This window comes from Tachypleus tridentatus, chromosome 13 (assembly GCF_004210375.1).
Source record: "Tachypleus tridentatus isolate NWPU-2018 chromosome 13, ASM421037v1, whole genome shotgun sequence".
NCBI classification, from domain to species: Eukaryota; Metazoa; Arthropoda; class Merostomata; order Xiphosura; family Limulidae; genus Tachypleus; species Tachypleus tridentatus.
The window spans coordinates 125,344,732-125,364,499 of NC_134837.1; the positions used below are offsets into that span (position 1 = coordinate 125,344,732).

A 19,768-nucleotide genomic window follows, 5' to 3' on the forward strand; every position below is an offset into this window, starting at 1 on the left:
CTTTGTATTACTTTGTGAGACAATCCTATATTCTAGTTTTAATTTCACCATGTTTCTTCTACTTTGTATTACTTTGTGAGACAATCCTATATTCTAGTTTTAATTTCACCATGTTTCTTCTACTTTGTATTACTTTGTGAGACAATCCTATATTCTAGTTTTAATTTCACCATGTTTCTTCTACTTTGTATTACTTTTGTGAGACAATCCTATATTCTAGTTTTAATTTCACCATGTTTCTTCTACTTTGTATTACTTTGTGAGACAATCCTATATTCTAGTTTTAATTTCACCATGTTTCTTCTACTTTGTATTACTTTGTGAGACAATCCTATATTCTAGTTTTAATTTCACCATGTTTCTTCTACTTTGTATTACTTTGTGAGACAATCCTATATTCTAGTTTTAATTTCACCATGTTTCTTCTACTTTGTATTACTTTGTGAGACAATCCTATATTCTAGTTTTAATTTCACCATGTTTCTTCTACTTTGTATTACTTTGTGAGACAATCCTATATTCTAGTTTTAATTTCACCATGTTTCTTCTACTTTGTATTACTTTGTGAGACAATCCTATATTCTAGTTTTAATTTCACCATGTTTCTTCTACTTTGTATTACTTTGTGAGACAATCCTATATTCTAGTTTTAATTTCACCATGTTTCTTCTACTTTGTATTACTTTGTGAGACAATCCTATATTCTAGTTTTAATTTCACCATGTTTCTTCTACTTTGTATTACTTTGTGAGACAATCCTATATTCTAGTTTTAATTTCACCATGTTTCTTCTACTTTGTATTACTTTGTGAGACAATCCTATATTCTAGTTTTAATTTCACCATGTTTCTTCTACTTTGTATTACTTTGTGAGACAATCCTATATTCTAGTTTTAATTTCACCATGTTTCTTCTACTTTGTATTACTTTGTGAGACAATCCTATATTCTAGTTTTAATTTCACCATGTTTCTTCTACTTTGTATTACTTTGTGAGACAATCCTATATTCTAGTTTTAATTTCACCATGTTTCTTCTACTTTGTATTACTTTGTGAGACAATCCTATATTCTAGTTTTAATTTCACCATGTTTCTTCTACTTTGTATTACTTTGTGAGACAATCCTATATTCTAGTTTTAATTTCACCATGTTTCTTCTACTTTGTATTACTTTGTGAGACAATCCTATATTCTAGTTTTAATTTCACCATGTTTCTTCTACTTTGTATTACTTTGTGAGACAATCCTATATTCTAGTTTTAATTTCACCATGTTTCTTCTACTTTGTATTACTTTGTGAGACAATCCTATATTCTAGTTTTAATTTCACCATGTTTCTTCTACTTTGTATTACTTTGTGAGACAATCCTATATTCTAGTTTTAATTTCACCATGTTTCTTCTACTTTGTATTACTTTGTGAGACAATCCTATATTCTAGTTTTAATTTCACCATGTTTCTTCTACTTTGTATTACTTTGTGAGACAATCCTATATTCTAGTTTTAATTTCACCATGTTTCTTCTACTTTGTATTACTTTGTGAGACAATCCTATATTCTAGTTTTAATTTCACCATGTTTCTTCTACTTTGTATTACTTTGTGAGACAATCCTATATTCTAGTTTTAATTTCACCATGTTTCTTCTACTTTGTATTACTTTGTGAGACAATCCTATATTCTAGTTTTAATTTCACCATGTTTCTTCTACTTTGTATTACTTTGTGAGACAATCCTATATTCTAGTTTTAATTTCACCATGTTTCTTCTACTTTGTATTACTTTGTGAGACAATCCTATATTCTAGTTTTAATTTCACCATGTTTCTTCTACTTTGTATTACTTTGTGAGACAATCCTATATTCTAGTTTTAATTTCACCATGTTTCTTCTACTTTGTATTACTTTGTGAGACAATCCTATATTCTAGTTTTAATTTCACCATGTTTCTTCTACTTTGTATTACTTTGTGAGACAATCCTATATTCTAGTTTTAATTTCACCATGTTTCTTCTACTTTGTATTACTTTGTGAGACAATCCTATATTCTAGTTTTAATTTCACCATGTTTCTTCTACTTTGTATTACTTTGTGAGACAATCCTATATTCTAGTTTTAATTTCACCATGTTTCTTCTACTTTGTATTACTTTGTGAGACAATCCTATATTCTAGTTTTAATTTCACCATGTTTCTTCTACTTTGTATTACTTTGTGAGACAATCCTATATTCTAGTTTTAATTTCACCATGTTTCTTCTACTTTGTATTACTTTGTGAGACAATCCTATATTCTAGTTTTAATTTCACCATGTTTCTTCTACTTTGTATTACTTTGTGAGACAATCCTATATTCTAGTTTTAATTTCACCATGTTTCTTCTACTTTGTATTACTTTGTGAGACAATCCTATATTCTAGTTTTAATTTCACCATGTTTCTTCTACTTTGTATTACTTTGTGAGACAATCCTATATTCTAGTTTTAATTTCACCATGTTTCTTCTACTTTGTATTACTTTGTGAGACAATCCTATATTCTAGTTTTAATTTCACCATGTTTCTTCTACTTTGTATTACTTTGTGAGACAATCCTATATTCTAGTTTTAATTTCACCATGTTTCTTCTACTTTGTATTACTTTTGTGAGACAATCCTATATTCTAGTTTTAATTTCACCATGTTTCTTCTACTTTGTATTACTTTGTGAGACAATCCTATATTCTAGTTTTAATTTCACCATGTTTCTTCTACTTTGTATTACTTTGTGAGACAATCCTATATTCTAGTTTTAATTTCACCATGTTTCTTCTACTTTGTATTACTTTGTGAGACAATCCTATATTCTAGTTTTAATTTCACCATGTTTCTTCTACTTTGTATTACTTTGTGAGACAATCCTATATTCTAGTTTTAATTTCACCATGTTTCTTCTACTTTGTATTACTTTGTGAGACAATCCTATATTCTAGTTTTAATTTCACCATGTTTCTTCTACTTTGTATTACTTTGTGAGACAATCCTATATTCTAGTTTTAATTTCACCATGTTTCTTCTACTTTGTATTACTTTGTGAGACAATCCTATATTCTAGTTTTAATTTCACCATGTTTCTTCTACTTTGTATTACTTTGTGAGACAATCCTATATTCTAGTTTTAATTTCACCATGTTTCTTCTACTTTGTATTACTTTGTGAGACAATCCTATATTCTAGTTTTAATTTCACCATGTTTCTTCTACTTTGTATTACTTTGTGAGACAATCCTATATTCTAGTTTTAATTTCACCATGTTTCTTCTACTTTGTATTACTTTGTGAGACAATCCTATATTCTAGTTTTAATTTCACCATGTTTCTTCTACTTTGTATTACTTTGTGAGACAATCCTATATTCTAGTTTTAATTTCACCATGTTTCTTCTACTTTGTATTACTTTGTGAGACAATCCTATATTCTAGTTTTAATTTCACCATGTTTCTTCTACTTTGTATTACTTTGTGAGACAATCCTATATTCTAGTTTTAATTTCACCATGTTTCTTCTACTTTGTATTACTTTGTGAGACAATCCTATATTCTAGTTTTAATTTCACCATGTTTCTTCTACTTTGTATTACTTTGTGAGACAATCCTATATTCTAGTTTTAATTTCACCATGTTTCTTCTACTTTGTATTACTTTGTGAGACAATCCTATATTCTAGTTTTAATTTCACCATGTTTCTTCTACTTTGTATTACTTTGTGAGACAATCCTATATTCTAGTTTTAATTTCACCATGTTTCTTCTACTTTGTATTACTTTGTGAGACAATCCTATATTCTAGTTTTAATTTCACCATGTTTCTTCTACTTTGTATTACTTTGTGAGACAATCCTATATTCTAGTTTTAATTTCACCATGTTTCTTCTACTTTGTATTACTTTGTGAGACAATCCTATATTCTAGTTTTAATTTCACCATGTTTCTTCTACTTTGTATTACTTTGTGAGACAATCCTATATTCTAGTTTTAATTTCACCATGTTTCTTCTACTTTGTATTACTTTGTGAGACAATCCTATATTCTAGTTTTAATTTCACCATGTTTCTTCTACTTTGTATTACTTTGTGAGACAATCCTATATTCTAGTTTTAATTTCACCATGTTTCTTCTACTTTGTATTACTTTGTGAGACAATCCTATATTCTAGTTTTAATTTCACCATGTTTCTTCTACTTTGTATTACTTTGTGAGACAATCCTATATTCTAGTTTTAATTTCACCATGTTTCTTCTACTTTGTATTACTTTGTGAGACAATCCTATATTCTAGTTTTAATTTCACCATGTTTCTTCTACTTTGTATTACTTTGTGAGACAATCCTATATTCTAGTTTTAATTTCACCATGTTTCTTCTACTTTGTATTACTTTGTGAGACAATCCTATATTCTAGTTTTAATTTCACCATGTTTCTTCTACTTTGTATTACTTTGTGAGACAATCCTATATTCTAGTTTTAATTTCACCATGTTTCTTCTACTTTGTATTACTTTGTGAGACAATCCTATATTCTAGTTTTAATTTCACCATGTTTCTTCTACTTTGTATTACTTTGTGAGACAATCCTATATTCTAGTTTTAATTTCACCATGTTTCTTCTACTTTGTATTACTTTGTGAGACAATCCTATATTCTAGTTTTAATTTCACCATGTTTCTTCTACTTTGTATTACTTTGTGAGACAATCCTATATTCTAGTTTTAATTTCACCATGTTTCTTCTACTTTGTATTACTTTGTGAGACAATCCTATATTCTAGTTTTAATTTCACCATGTTTCTTCTACTTTGTATTACTTTGTGAGACAATCCTATATTCTAGTTTTAATTTCACCATGTTTCTTCTACTTTGTATTACTTTGTGAGACAATCCTATATTCTAGTTTTAATTTCACCATGTTTCTTCTACTTTGTATTACTTTGTGAGACAATCCTATATTCTAGTTTTAATTTCACCATGTTTCTTCTACTTTGTATTACTTTGTGAGACAATCCTATATTCTAGTTTTAATTTCACCATGTTTCTTCTACTTTGTATTACTTTGTGAGACAATCCTATATTCTAGTTTTAATTTCACCATGTTTCTTCTACTTTGTATTACTTTGTGAGACAATCCTATATTCTAGTTTTAATTTCACCATGTTTCTTCTACTTTGTATTACTTTGTGAGACAATCCTATATTCTAGTTTTAATTTCACCATGTTTCTTCTACTTTGTATTACTTTGTGAGACAATCCTATATTCTAGTTTTAATTTCACCATGTTTCTTCTACTTTGTATTACTTTGTGAGACAATCCTATATTCTAGTTTTAATTTCACCATGTTTCTTCTACTTTGTATTACTTTGTGAGACAATCCTATATTCTAGTTTTAATTTCACCATGTTTCTTCTACTTTGTATTACTTTGTGAGACAATCCTATATTCTAGTTTTAATTTCACCATGTTTCTTCTACTTTGTATTACTTTGTGAGACAATCCTATATTCTAGTTTTAATTTCACCATGTTTCTTCTACTTTGTATTACTTTGTGAGACAATCCTATATTCTAGTTTTAATTTCACCATGTTTCTTCTACTTTGTATTACTTTGTGAGACAATCCTATATTCTAGTTTTAATTTCACCATGTTTCTTCTACTTTGTATTACTTTGTGAGACAATCCTATATTCTAGTTTTAATTTCACCATGTTTCTTCTACTTTGTATTACTTTGTGAGACAATCCTATATTCTAGTTTTAATTTCACCATGTTTCTTCTACTTTGTATTACTTTGTGAGACAATCCTATATTCTAGTTTTAATTTCACCATGTTTCTTCTACTTTGTATTACTTTGTGAGACAATCCTATATTCTAGTTTTAATTTCACCATGTTTCTTCTACTTTGTATTACTTTGTGAGACAATCCTATATTCTAGTTTTAATTTCACCATGTTTCTTCTACTTTGTATTACTTTGTGAGACAATCCTATATTCTAGTTTTAATTTCACCATGTTTCTTCTACTTTGTATTACTTTGTGAGACAATCCTATATTCTAGTTTTAATTTCACCATGTTTCTTCTACTTTGTATTACTTTGTGAGACAATCCTATATTCTAGTTTTAATTTCACCATGTTTCTTCTACTTTGTATTACTTTGTGAGACAATCCTATATTCTAGTTTTAATTTCACCATGTTTCTTCTACTTTGTATTACTTTGTGAGACAATCCTATATTCTAGTTTTAATTTCACCATGTTTCTTCTACTTTGTATTACTTTGTGAGACAATCCTATATTCTAGTTTTAATTTCACCATGTTTCTTCTACTTTGTATTACTTTGTGAGACAATCCTATATTCTAGTTTTAATTTCACCATGTTTCTTCTACTTTGTATTACTTTGTGAGACAATCCTATATTCTAGTTTTAATTTCACCATGTTTCTTCTACTTTGTATTACTTTGTGAGACAATCCTATATTCTAGTTTTAATTTCACCATGTTTCTTCTACTTTGTATTACTTTGTGAGACAATCCTATATTCTAGTTTTAATTTCACCATGTTTCTTCTACTTTGTATTACTTTGTGAGACAATCCTATATTCTAGTTTTAATTTCACCATGTTTCTTCTACTTTGTATTACTTTGTGAGACAATCCTATATTCTAGTTTTAATTTCACCATGTTTCTTCTACTTTGTATTACTTTGTGAGACAATCCTATATTCTAGTTTTAATTTCACCATGTTTCTTCTACTTTGTATTACTTTGTGAGACAATCCTATATTCTAGTTTTAATTTCACCATGTTTCTTCTACTTTGTATTACTTTGTGAGACAATCCTATATTCTAGTTTTAATTTCACCATGTTTCTTCTACTTTGTATTACTTTGTGAGACAATCCTATATTCTAGTTTTAATTTCACCATGTTTCTTCTACTTTGTATTACTTTGTGAGACAATCCTATATTCTAGTTTTAATTTCACCATGTTTCTTCTACTTTGTATTACTTTGTGAGACAATCCTATATTCTAGTTTTAATTTCACCATGTTTCTTCTACTTTGTATTACTTTGTGAGACAATCCTATATTCTAGTTTTAATTTCACCATGTTTCTTCTACTTTGTATTACTTTGTGAGACAATCCTATATTCTAGTTTTAATTTCACCATGTTTCTTCTACTTTGTATTACTTTGTGAGACAATCCTATATTCTAGTTTTAATTTCACCATGTTTCTTCTACTTTGTATTACTTTGTGAGACAATCCTATATTCTAGTTTTAATTTCACCATGTTTCTTCTACTTTGTATTACTTTGTGAGACAATCCTATATTCTAGTTTTAATTTCACCATGTTTCTTTCTACTTTGTATTACTTTGTGAGACAATCCTATATTCTAGTTTTAATTTCACCATGTTTCTTCTACTTTGTATTACTTTGTGAGACAATCCTATATTCTAGTTTTAATTTCACCATGTTTCTTCTACTTTGTATTACTTTGTGAGACAATCCTATATTCTAGTTTTAATTTCACCATGTTTCTTCTACTTTGTATTACTTTGTGAGACAATCCTATATTCTAGTTTTAATTTCACCATGTTTCTTCTACTTTGTATTACTTTGTGAGACAATCCTATATTCTAGTTTTAATTTCACCATGTTTCTTCTACTTTGTATTACTTTGTGAGACAATCCTATATTCTAGTTTTAATTTCACCATGTTTCTTCTACTTTGTATTACTTTGTGAGACAATCCTATATTCTAGTTTTAATTTCACCATGTTTCTTCTACTTTGTATTACTTTGTGAGACAATCCTATATTCTAGTTTTAATTTCACCATGTTTCTTCTACTTTGTATTACTTTGTGAGACAATCCTATATTCTAGTTTTAATTTCACCATGTTTCTTCTACTTTGTATTACTTTGTGAGACAATCCTATATTCTAGTTTTAATTTCACCATGTTTCTTCTACTTTGTATTACTTTGTGAGACAATCCTATATTCTAGTTTTAATTTCACCATGTTTCTTCTACTTTGTATTACTTTGTGAGACAATCCTATATTCTAGTTTTAATTTCACCATGTTTCTTCTACTTTGTATTACTTTGTGAGACAATCCTATATTCTAGTTTTAATTTCACCATGTTTCTTCTACTTTGTATTACTTTGTGAGACAATCCTATATTCTAGTTTTAATTTCACCATGTTTCTTCTACTTTGTATTACTTTGTGAGACAATCCTATATTCTAGTTTTAATTTCACCATGTTTCTTCTACTTTGTATTACTTTGTGAGACAATCCTATATTCTAGTTTTAATTTCACCATGTTTCTTCTACTTTGTATTACTTTGTGAGACAATCCTATATTCTAGTTTTAATTTCACCATGTTTCTTCTACTTTGTATTACTTTGTGAGACAATCCTATATTCTAGTTTTAATTTCACCATGTTTCTTCTACTTTGTATTACTTTGTGAGACAATCCTATATTCTAGTTTTAATTTCACCATGTTTCTTCTACTTTGTATTACTTTGTGAGACAATCCTATATTCTAGTTTTAATTTCACCATGTTTCTTCTACTTTGTATTACTTTGTGAGACAATCCTATATTCTAGTTTTAATTTCACCATGTTTCTTCTACTTTGTATTACTTTGTGAGACAATCCTATATTCTAGTTTTAATTTCACCATGTTTCTTCTACTTTGTATTACTTTGTGAGACAATCCTATATTCTAGTTTTAATTTCACCATGTTTCTTCTACTTTGTATTACTTTGTGAGACAATCCTATATTCTAGTTTTAATTTCACCATGTTTCTTCTACTTTGTATTACTTTGTGAGACAATCCTATATTCTAGTTTTAATTTCACCATGTTTCTTCTTTGTATTACTTTGTGAGACAATCCTATATTCTAGTTTTAATTTCACCATTACTTTTGTGAGACAATCCTATATTCTAGTTTTAATTTCACCATGTTTCTTCTACTTTGTATTACTTTGTGAGACAATCCTATATTCTAGTTTTAATTTCACCATGTTTCTTCTACTTTGTATTACTTTGTGAGACAATCCTATATTCTAGTTTTAATTTCACCATGTTTCTTCTACTTTGTATTACTTTGTGAGACAATCCTATATTCTAGTTTTAATTTCACCATGTTTCTTCTACTTTGTATTACTTTGTGAGACAATCCTATATTCTAGTTTTAATTTCACCATGTTTCTTCTACTTTGTATTACTTTGTGAGACAATCCTATATTCTAGTTTTAATTTCACCATGTTTCTTCTACTTTGTATTACTTTGTGAGACAATCCTATATTCTAGTTTTAATTTCACCATGTTTCTTCTACTTTGTATTACTTTGTGAGACAATCCTATATTCTAGTTTTAATTTCACCATGTTTCTTCTACTTTGTATTACTTTGTGAGACAATCCTATATTCTAGTTTTAATTTCACCATGTTTCTTCTACTTTGTATTACTTTGTGAGACAATCCTATATTCTAGTTTTAATTTCACCATGTTTCTTCTACTTTGTATTACTTTGTGAGACAATCCTATATTCTAGTTTTAATTTCACCATGTTTCTTCTACTTTGTATTACTTTGTGAGACAATCCTATATTCTAGTTTTAATTTCACCATGTTTCTTCTACTTTGTATTACTTTGTGAGACAATCCTATATTCTAGTTTTAATTTCACCATGTTTCTTCTACTTTGTATTACTTTGTGAGACAATCCTATATTCTAGTTTTAATTTCACCATGTTTCTTCTACTTTGTATTACTTTGTGAGACAATCCTATATTCTAGTTTTAATTTCACCATGTTTCTTCTACTTTGTATTACTTTGTGAGACAATCCTATATTCTAGTTTTAATTTCACCATGTTTCTTCTACTTTGTATTACTTTGTGAGACAATCCTATATTCTAGTTTTAATTTCACCATGTTTCTTCTACTTTGTATTACTTTGTGAGACAATCCTATATTCTAGTTTTAATTTCACCATGTTTCTTCTACTTTGTATTACTTTGTGAGACAATCCTATATTCTAGTTTTAATTTCACCATGTTTCTTCTACTTTGTATTACTTTGTGAGACAATCCTATATTCTAGTTTTAATTTCACCATGTTTCTTCTACTTTGTATTACTTTGTGAGACAATCCTATATTCTAGTTTTAATTTCACCATGTTTCTTCTACTTTGTATTACTTTGTGAGACAATCCTATATTCTAGTTTTAATTTCACCATGTTTCTTCTACTTTGTATTACTTTGTGAGACAATCCTATATTCTAGTTTTAATTTCACCATGTTTCTTCTACTTTGTATTACTTTGTGAGACAATCCTATATTCTAGTTTTAATTTCACCATGTTTCTTCTACTTTGTATTACTTTGTGAGACAATCCTATATTCTAGTTTTAATTTCACCATGTTTCTTCTACTTTGTATTACTTTGTGAGACAATCCTATATTCTAGTTTTAATTTCACCATGTTTCTTCTACTTTGTATTACTTTGTGAGACAATCCTATATTCTAGTTTTAATTTCACCATGTTTCTTCTACTTTGTATTACTTTGTGAGACAATCCTATATTCTAGTTTTAATTTCACCATGTTTCTTCTACTTTGTATTACTTTGTGAGACAATCCTATATTCTAGTTTTAATTTCACCATGTTTCTTCTACTTTGTATTACTTTGTGAGACAATCCTATATTCTAGTTTTAATTTCACCATGTTTCTTCTACTTTGTATTACTTTGTGAGACAATCCTATATTCTAGTTTTAATTTCACCATGTTTCTTCTACTTTGTATTACTTTGTGAGACAATCCTATATTCTAGTTTTAATTTCACCATGTTTCTTCTACTTTGTATTACTTTGTGAGACAATCCTATATTCTAGTTTTAATTTCACCATGTTTCTTCTACTTTGTATTACTTTGTGAGACAATCCTATATTCTAGTTTTAATTTCACCATGTTTCTTCTACTTTGTATTACTTTGTGAGACAATCCTATATTCTAGTTTTAATTTCACCATGTTTCTTCTACTTTGTATTACTTTGTGAGACAATCCTATATTCTAGTTTTAATTTCACCATGTTTCTTCTACTTTGTATTACTTTGTGAGACAATCCTATATTCTAGTTTTAATTTCACCATGTTTCTTCTACTTTGTATTACTTTGTGAGACAATCCTATATTCTAGTTTTAATTTCACCATGTTTCTTCTACTTTGTATTACTTTGTGAGACAATCCTATATTCTAGTTTTAATTTCACCATGTTTCTTCTACTTTGTATTACTTTGTGAGACAATCCTATATTCTAGTTTTAATTTCACCATGTTTCTTCTACTTTGTATTACTTTGTGAGACAATCCTATATTCTAGTTTTAATTTCACCATGTTTCTTCTACTTTGTATTACTTTGTGAGACAATCCTATATTCTAGTTTTAATTTCACCATGTTTCTTCTACTTTGTATTACTTTGTGAGACAATCCTATATTCTAGTTTTAATTTCACCATGTTTCTTCTACTTTGTATTACTTTGTGAGACAATCCTATATTCTAGTTTTAATTTCACCATGTTTCTTCTACTTTGTATTACTTTGTGAGACAATCCTATATTCTAGTTTTAATTTCACCATGTTTCTTCTACTTTGTATTACTTTGTGAGACAATCCTATATTCTAGTTTTAATTTCACCATGTTTCTTCTACTTTGTATTACTTTGTGAGACAATCCTATATTCTAGTTTTAATTTCACCATGTTTCTTCTACTTTGTATTACTTTGTGAGACAATCCTATATTCTAGTTTTAATTTCACCATGTTTCTTCTACTTTGTATTACTTTGTGAGACAATCCTATATTCTAGTTTTAATTTCACCATGTTTCTTCTACTTTGTATTACTTTGTGAGACAATCCTATATTCTAGTTTTAATTTCACCATGTTTCTTCTACTTTGTATTACTTTGTGAGACAATCCTATATTCTAGTTTTAATTTCACCATGTTTCTTCTACTTTGTATTACTTTGTGAGACAATCCTATATTCTAGTTTTAATTTCACCATGTTTCTTCTACTTTGTATTACTTTGTGAGACAATCCTATATTCTAGTTTTAATTTCACCATGTTTCTTCTACTTTGTATTACTTTGTGAGACAATCCTATATTCTAGTTTTAATTTCACCATGTTTCTTCTACTTTGTATTACTTTGTGAGACAATCCTATATTCTAGTTTTAATTTCACCATGTTTCTTCTACTTTGTATTACTTTGTGAGACAATCCTATATTCTAGTTTTAATTTCACCATGTTTCTTCTACTTTGTATTACTTTGTGAGACAATCCTATATTCTAGTTTTAATTTCACCATGTTTCTTCTACTTTGTATTACTTTGTGAGACAATCCTATATTCTAGTTTTAATTTCACCATGTTTCTTCTACTTTGTATTACTTTGTGAGACAATCCTATATTCTAGTTTTAATTTCACCATGTTTCTTCTACTTTGTATTACTTTGTGAGACAATCCTATATTCTAGTTTTAATTTCACCATGTTTCTTCTACTTTGTATTACTTTGTGAGACAATCCTATATTCTAGTTTTAATTTCACCATGTTTCTTCTACTTTGTATTACTTTGTGAGACAATCCTATATTCTAGTTTTAATTTCACCATGTTTCTTCTACTTTGTATTACTTTGTGAGACAATCCTATATTCTAGTTTTAATTTCACCATGTTTCTTCTACTTTGTATTACTTTGTGAGACAATCCTATATTCTAGTTTTAATTTCACCATGTTTCTTCTACTTTGTATTACTTTGTGAGACAATCCTATATTCTAGTTTTAATTTCACCATGTTTCTTCTACTTTGTATTACTTTGTGAGACAATCCTATATTCTAGTTTTAATTTCACCATGTTTCTTCTACTTTGTATTACTTTGTGAGACAATCCTATATTCTAGTTTTAATTTCACCATGTTTCTTCTACTTTGTATTACTTTGTGAGACAATCCTATATTCTAGTTTTAATTTCACCATGTTTCTTCTACTTTGTATTACTTTGTGAGACAATCCTATATTCTAGTTTTAATTTCACCATGTTTCTTCTACTTTGTATTACTTTGTGAGACAATCCTATATTCTAGTTTTAATTTCACCATGTTTCTTCTACTTTGTATTACTTTGTGAGACAATCCTATATTCTAGTTTTAATTTCACCATGTTTCTTCTACTTTGTATTACTTTGTGAGACAATCCTATATTCTAGTTTTAATTTCACCATGTTTCTTCTACTTTGTATTACTTTGTGAGACAATCCTATATTCTAGTTTTAATTTCACCATGTTTCTTCTACTTTGTATTACTTTGTGAGACAATCCTATATTCTAGTTTTAATTTCACCATGTTTCTTCTACTTTGTATTACTTTGTGAGACAATCCTATATTCTAGTTTTAATTTCACCATGTTTCTTCTACTTTGTATTACTTTGTGAGACAATCCTATATTCTAGTTTTAATTTCACCATGTTTCTTCTACTTTGTATTACTTTGTGAGACAATCCTATATTCTAGTTTTAATTTCACCATGTTTCTTCTACTTTGTATTACTTTGTGAGACAATCCTATATTCTAGTTTTAATTTCACCATGTTTCTTCTACTTTGTATTACTTTGTGAGACAATCCTATATTCTAGTTTTAATTTCACCATGTTTCTTCTACTTTGTATTACTTTGTGAGACAATCCTATATTCTAGTTTTAATTTCACCATGTTTCTTCTACTTTGTATTACTTTGTGAGACAATCCTATATTCTAGTTTTAATTTCACCATGTTTCTTCTACTTTGTATTACTTTGTGAGACAATCCTATATTCTAGTTTTAATTTCACCATGTTTCTTCTACTTTGTATTACTTTGTGAGACAATCCTATATTCTAGTTTTAATTTCACCATGTTTCTTCTACTTTGTATTACTTTGTGAGACAATCCTATATTCTAGTTTTAATTTCACCATGTTTCTTCTACTTTGTATTACTTTGTGAGACAATCCTATATTCTAGTTTTAATTTCACCATGTTTCTTCTACTTTGTATTACTTTGTGAGACAATCCTATATTCTAGTTTTAATTTCACCATGTTTCTTCTACTTTGTATTACTTTGTGAGACAATCCTATATTCTAGTTTTAATTTCACCATGTTTCTTCTACTTTGTATTACTTTGTGAGACAATCCTATATTCTAGTTTTAATTTCACCATGTTTCTTCTACTTTGTATTACTTTGTGAGACAATCCTATATTCTAGTTTTAATTTCACCATGTTTCTTCTACTTTGTATTACTTTGTGAGACAATCCTATATTCTAGTTTTAATTTCACCATGTTTCTTCTACTTTGTATTACTTTGTGAGACAATCCTATATTCTAGTTTTAATTTCACCATGTTTCTTCTACTTTGTATTACTTTGTGAGACAATCCTATATTCTAGTTTTAATTTCACCATGTTTCTTCTACTTTGTATTACTTTGTGAGACAATCCTATATTCTAGTTTTAATTTCACCATGTTTCTTCTACTTTGTATTACTTTGTGAGACAATCCTATATTCTAGTTTTAATTTCACCATGTTTCTTCTACTTTGTATTACTTTGTGAGACAATCCTATATTCTAGTTTTAATTTCACCATGTTTCTTCTACTTTGTATTACTTTGTGAGACAATCCTATATTCTAGTTTTAATTTCACCATGTTTCTTCTACTTTGTATTACTTTGTGAGACAATCCTATATTCTAGTTTTAATTTCACCATGTTTCTTCTACTTTGTATTACTTTGTGAGACAATCCTATATTCTAGTTTTAATTTCACCATGTTTCTTCTACTTTGTATTACTTTGTGAGACAATCCTATATTCTAGTTTTAATTTCACCATGTTTCTTCTACTTTGTATTACTTTGTGAGACAATCCTATATTCTAGTTTTAATTTCACCATGTTTCTTCTACTTTGTATTACTTTGTGAGACAATCCTATATTCTAGTTTTAATTTCACCATGTTTCTTCTACTTTGTATTACTTTGTGAGACAATCCTATATTCTAGTTTTAATTTCACCATGTTTCTTCTACTTTGTATTACTTTGTGAGACAATCCTATATTCTAGTTTTAATTTCACCATGTTTCTTCTACTTTGTATTACTTTGTGAGACAATCCTATATTCTAGTTTTAATTTCACCATGTTTCTTCTACTTTGTATTACTTTGTGAGACAATCCTATATTCTAGTTTTAATTTCACCATGTTTCTTCTACTTTGTATTACTTTGTGAGACAATCCTATATTCTAGTTTTAATTTCACCATGTTTCTTCTACTTTGTATTACTTTGTGAGACAATCCTATATTCTAGTTTTAATTTCACCATGTTTCTTCTACTTTGTATTACTTTGTGAGACAATCCTATATTCTAGTTTTAATTTCACCATGTTTCTTCTACTTTGTATTACTTTGTGAGACAATCCTATATTCTAGTTTTAATTTCACCATGTTTCTTCTACTTTGTATTACTTTGTGAGACAATCCTATATTCTAGTTTTAATTTCACCATGTTTCTTCTACTTTGTATTACTTTGTGAGACAATCCTATATTCTAGTTTTAATTTCACCATGTTTCTTCTACTTTGTATTACTTTGTGAGACAATCCTATATTCTAGTTTTAATTTCACCATGTTTCTTCTACTTTGTATTACTTTGTGAGACAATCCTATATTCTAGTTTTAATTTCACCATGTTTCTTCTACTTTGTATTACTTTGTGAGACAATCCTATATTCTAGTTTTAATTTCACCATGTTTCTTCTACTTTGTATTACTTTGTGAGACAATCCTATATTCTAGTTTTAATTTCACCATGTTTCTTCTACTTTGTATTACTTTGTGAGACAATCCTATATTCTAGTTTTAATTTCACCATGTTTCTTCTACTTTGTATTACTTTGTGAGACAATCCTATATTCTAGTTTTAATTTCACCATGTTTCTTCTACTTTGTATTACTTTGTGAGACAATCCTATATTCTAGTTTTAATTTCACCATGTTTCTTCTACTTTGTATTACTTTGTGAGACAATCCTATATTCTAGTTTTAATTTCACCATGTTTCTTCTACTTTGTATTACTTTGTGAGACAATCCTATATTCTAGTTTTAATTTCACCATGTTTCTTCTACTTTGTATTACTTTGTGAGACAATCCTATATTCTAGTTTTAATTTCACCATGTTTCTTCTACTTTGTATTACTTTGTGAGACAATCCTATATTCTAGTTTTAATTTCACCATGTTTCTTCTACTTTGTATTACTTTGTGAGACAATCCTATATTCTAGTTTTAATTTCACCATGTTTCTTCTACTTTGTATTACTTTGTGAGACAATCCTATATTCTAGTTTTAATTTCACCATGTTTCTTCTACTTTGTATTACTTTGTGAGACAATCCTATATTCTAGTTTTAATTTCACCATGTTTCTTCTACTTTGTATTACTTTGTGAGACAATCCTATATTCTAGTTTTAATTTCACCATGTTTCTTCTACTTTGTATTACTTTGTGAGACAATCCTATATTCTAGTTTTAATTTCACCATGTTTCTTCTACTTTGTATTACTTTGTGAGACAATCCTATATTCTAGTTTTAATTTCACCATGTTTCTTCTACTTTGTATTACTTTGTGAGACAATCCTATATTCTAGTTTTAATTTCACCATGTTTCTTCTACTTTGTATTACTTTGTGAGACAATCCTATATTCTAGTTTTAATTTCACCATGTTTCTTCTACTTTGTATTACTTTGTGAGACAATCCTATATTCTAGTTTTAATTTCACCATGTTTCTTCTACTTTGTATTACTTTGTGAGACAATCCTATATTCTAGTTTTAATTTCACCATGTTTCTTCTACTTTGTATTACTTTGTGAGACAATCCTATATTCTAGTTTTAATTTCACCATGTTTCTTCTACTTTGTATTACTTTGTGAGACAATCCTATATTCTAGTTTTAATTTCACCATGTTTCTTCTACTTTGTATTACTTTGTGAGACAATCCTATATTCTAGTTTTAATTTCACCATGTTTCTTCTACTTTGTATTACTTTGTGAGACAATCCTATATTCTAGTTTTAATTTCACCATGTTTCTTCTACTTTGTATTACTTTGTGAGACAATCCTATATTCTAGTTTTAATTTCACCATGTTTCTTCTACTTTGTATTACTTTGTGAGACAATCCTATATTCTAGTTTTAATTTCACCATGTTTCTTCTACTTTGTATTACTTTGTGAGACAATCCTATATTCTAGTTTTAATTTCACCATGTTTCTTCTACTTTGTATTACTTTGTGAGACAATCCTATATTCTAGTTTTAATTTCACCATGTTTCTTCTACTTTGTATTACTTTGTGAGACAATCCTATATTCTAGTTTTAATTTCACCATGTTTCTTCTACTTTGTATTACTTTGTGAGACAATCCTATATTCTAGTTTTAATTTCACCATGTTTCTTCTACTTTGTATTACTTTGTGAGACAATCCTATATTCTAGTTTTAATTTCACCATGTTTCTTCTACTTTGTATTACTTTGTGAGACAATCCTATATTCTAGTTTTAATTTCACCATGTTTCTTCTACTTTGTATTACTTTGTGAGACAATCCTATATTCTAGTTTTAATTTCACCATGTTTCTTCTACTTTGTATTACTTTGTGAGACAATCCTATATTCTAGTTTTAATTTCACCATGTTTCTTCTACTTTGTATTACTTTGTGAGACAATCCTATATTCTAGTTTTAATTTCACCATGTTTCTTCTACTTTGTATTACTTTGTGAGACAATCCTATATTCTAGTTTTAATTTCACCATGTTTCTTCTACTTTGTATTACTTTGTGAGACAATCCTATATTCTAGTTTTAATTTCACCATGTTTCTTCTACTTTGTATTACTTTGTGAGACAATCCTATATTCTAGTTTTAATTTCACCATGTTTCTTCTACTTTGTATTACTTTGTGAGACAATCCTATATTCTAGTTTTAATTTCACCATGTTTCTTCTACTTTGTATTACTTTGTGAGACAATCCTATATTCTAGTTTTAATTTCACCATGTTTCTTCTACTTTGTATTACTTTGTGAGACAATCCTATATTCTAGTTTTAATTTCACCATGTTTCTTCTACTTTGTATTACTTTGTGAGACAATCCTATATTCTAGTTTTAATTTCACCATGTTTCTTCTACTTTGTATTACTTTGTGAGACAATCCTATATTCTAGTTTTAATTTCACCATGTTTCTTCTACTTTGTATTACTTTGTGAGACAATCCTATATTCTAGTTTTAATTTCACCATGTTTCTTCTACTTTGTATTACTTTGTGAGACAATCCTATATTCTAGTTTTAATTTCACCATGTTTCTTCTACTTTGTATTACTTTGTGAGACAATCCTATATTCTAGTTTTAATTTCACCATGTTTCTTCTACTTTGTATTACTTTGTGAGACAATCCTATATTCTAGTTTTAATTTCACCATGTTTCTTCTACTTTGTATTACTTTGTGAGACAATCCTATATTCTAGTTTTAATTTCACCATGTTTCTTCTACTTTGTATTACTTTGTGAGACAATCCTATATTCTAGTTTTAATTTCACCATGTTTCTTCTACTTTGTATTACTTTGTGAGACAATCCTATATTCTAGTTTTAATTTCACCATGTTTCTTCTACTTTGTATTACTTTGTGAGACAATCCTATATTCTAGTTTTAATTTCACCATGTTTCTTCTACTTTGTATTACTTTGTGAGACAATCCTATATTCTAGTTTTAATTTCACCATGTTTCTTCTACTTTGTATTACTTTGTGAGACAATCCTATATTCTAGTTTTAATTTCACCATGTTTCTTCTACTTTGTATTACTTTGTGAGACAATCCTATATTCTAGTTTTAATTTCACCATGTTTCTTCTACTTTGTATTACTTTGTGAGACAATCCTATATTCTAGTTTTAATTTCACCATGTTTCTTCTACTTTGTATTACTTTGTGAGACAATCCTATATTCTAGTTTTAATTTCACCATGTTTCTTCTACTTTGTATTACTTTGTGAGACAATCCTATATTCTAGTTTTAATTTCACCATGTTTCTTCTACTTTGTATTACTTTGTGAGACAATCCTATATTCTAGTTTTAATTTCACCATGTTTCTTCTACTTTGTATTACTTTGTGAGACAATCCTATATTCTAGTTTTAATTTCACCATGTTTCTTCTACTTTGTATTACTTTGTGAGACAATCCTATATTCTAGTTTTAATTTCACCATGTTTCTTCTACTTTGTATTACTTTGTGAGACAATCCTATATTCTAGTTTTAATTTCACCATGTTTCTTCTACTTTGTATTACTTTGTGAGACAATCCTATATTCTAGTTTTAATTTCACCATGTTTCTTCTACTTTGTATTACTTTGTGAGACAATCCTATATTCTAGTTTTAATTTCACCATGTTTCTTCTACTTTGTATTACTTTGTGAGACAATCCTATATTCTAGTTTTAATTTCACCATGTTTCTTCTACTTTGTATTACTTTGTGAGACAATCCTATATTCTAGTTTTAATTTCACCATGTTTCTTCTACTTTGTATTACTTTGTGAGAC

General features: G+C 27.9%; 1 protein-coding gene across 6 annotated transcripts in view; it reads right to left on the bottom strand.

Annotated features, from left to right (window-relative positions):
- Nucleotides 1–19,768, bottom strand: part of LOC143240769 (uncharacterized) — an 80,856-nt gene that overhangs the window by 36,509 nt on the left and 24,579 nt on the right. The gene's annotated exons all lie outside the window — the stretch shown is intronic.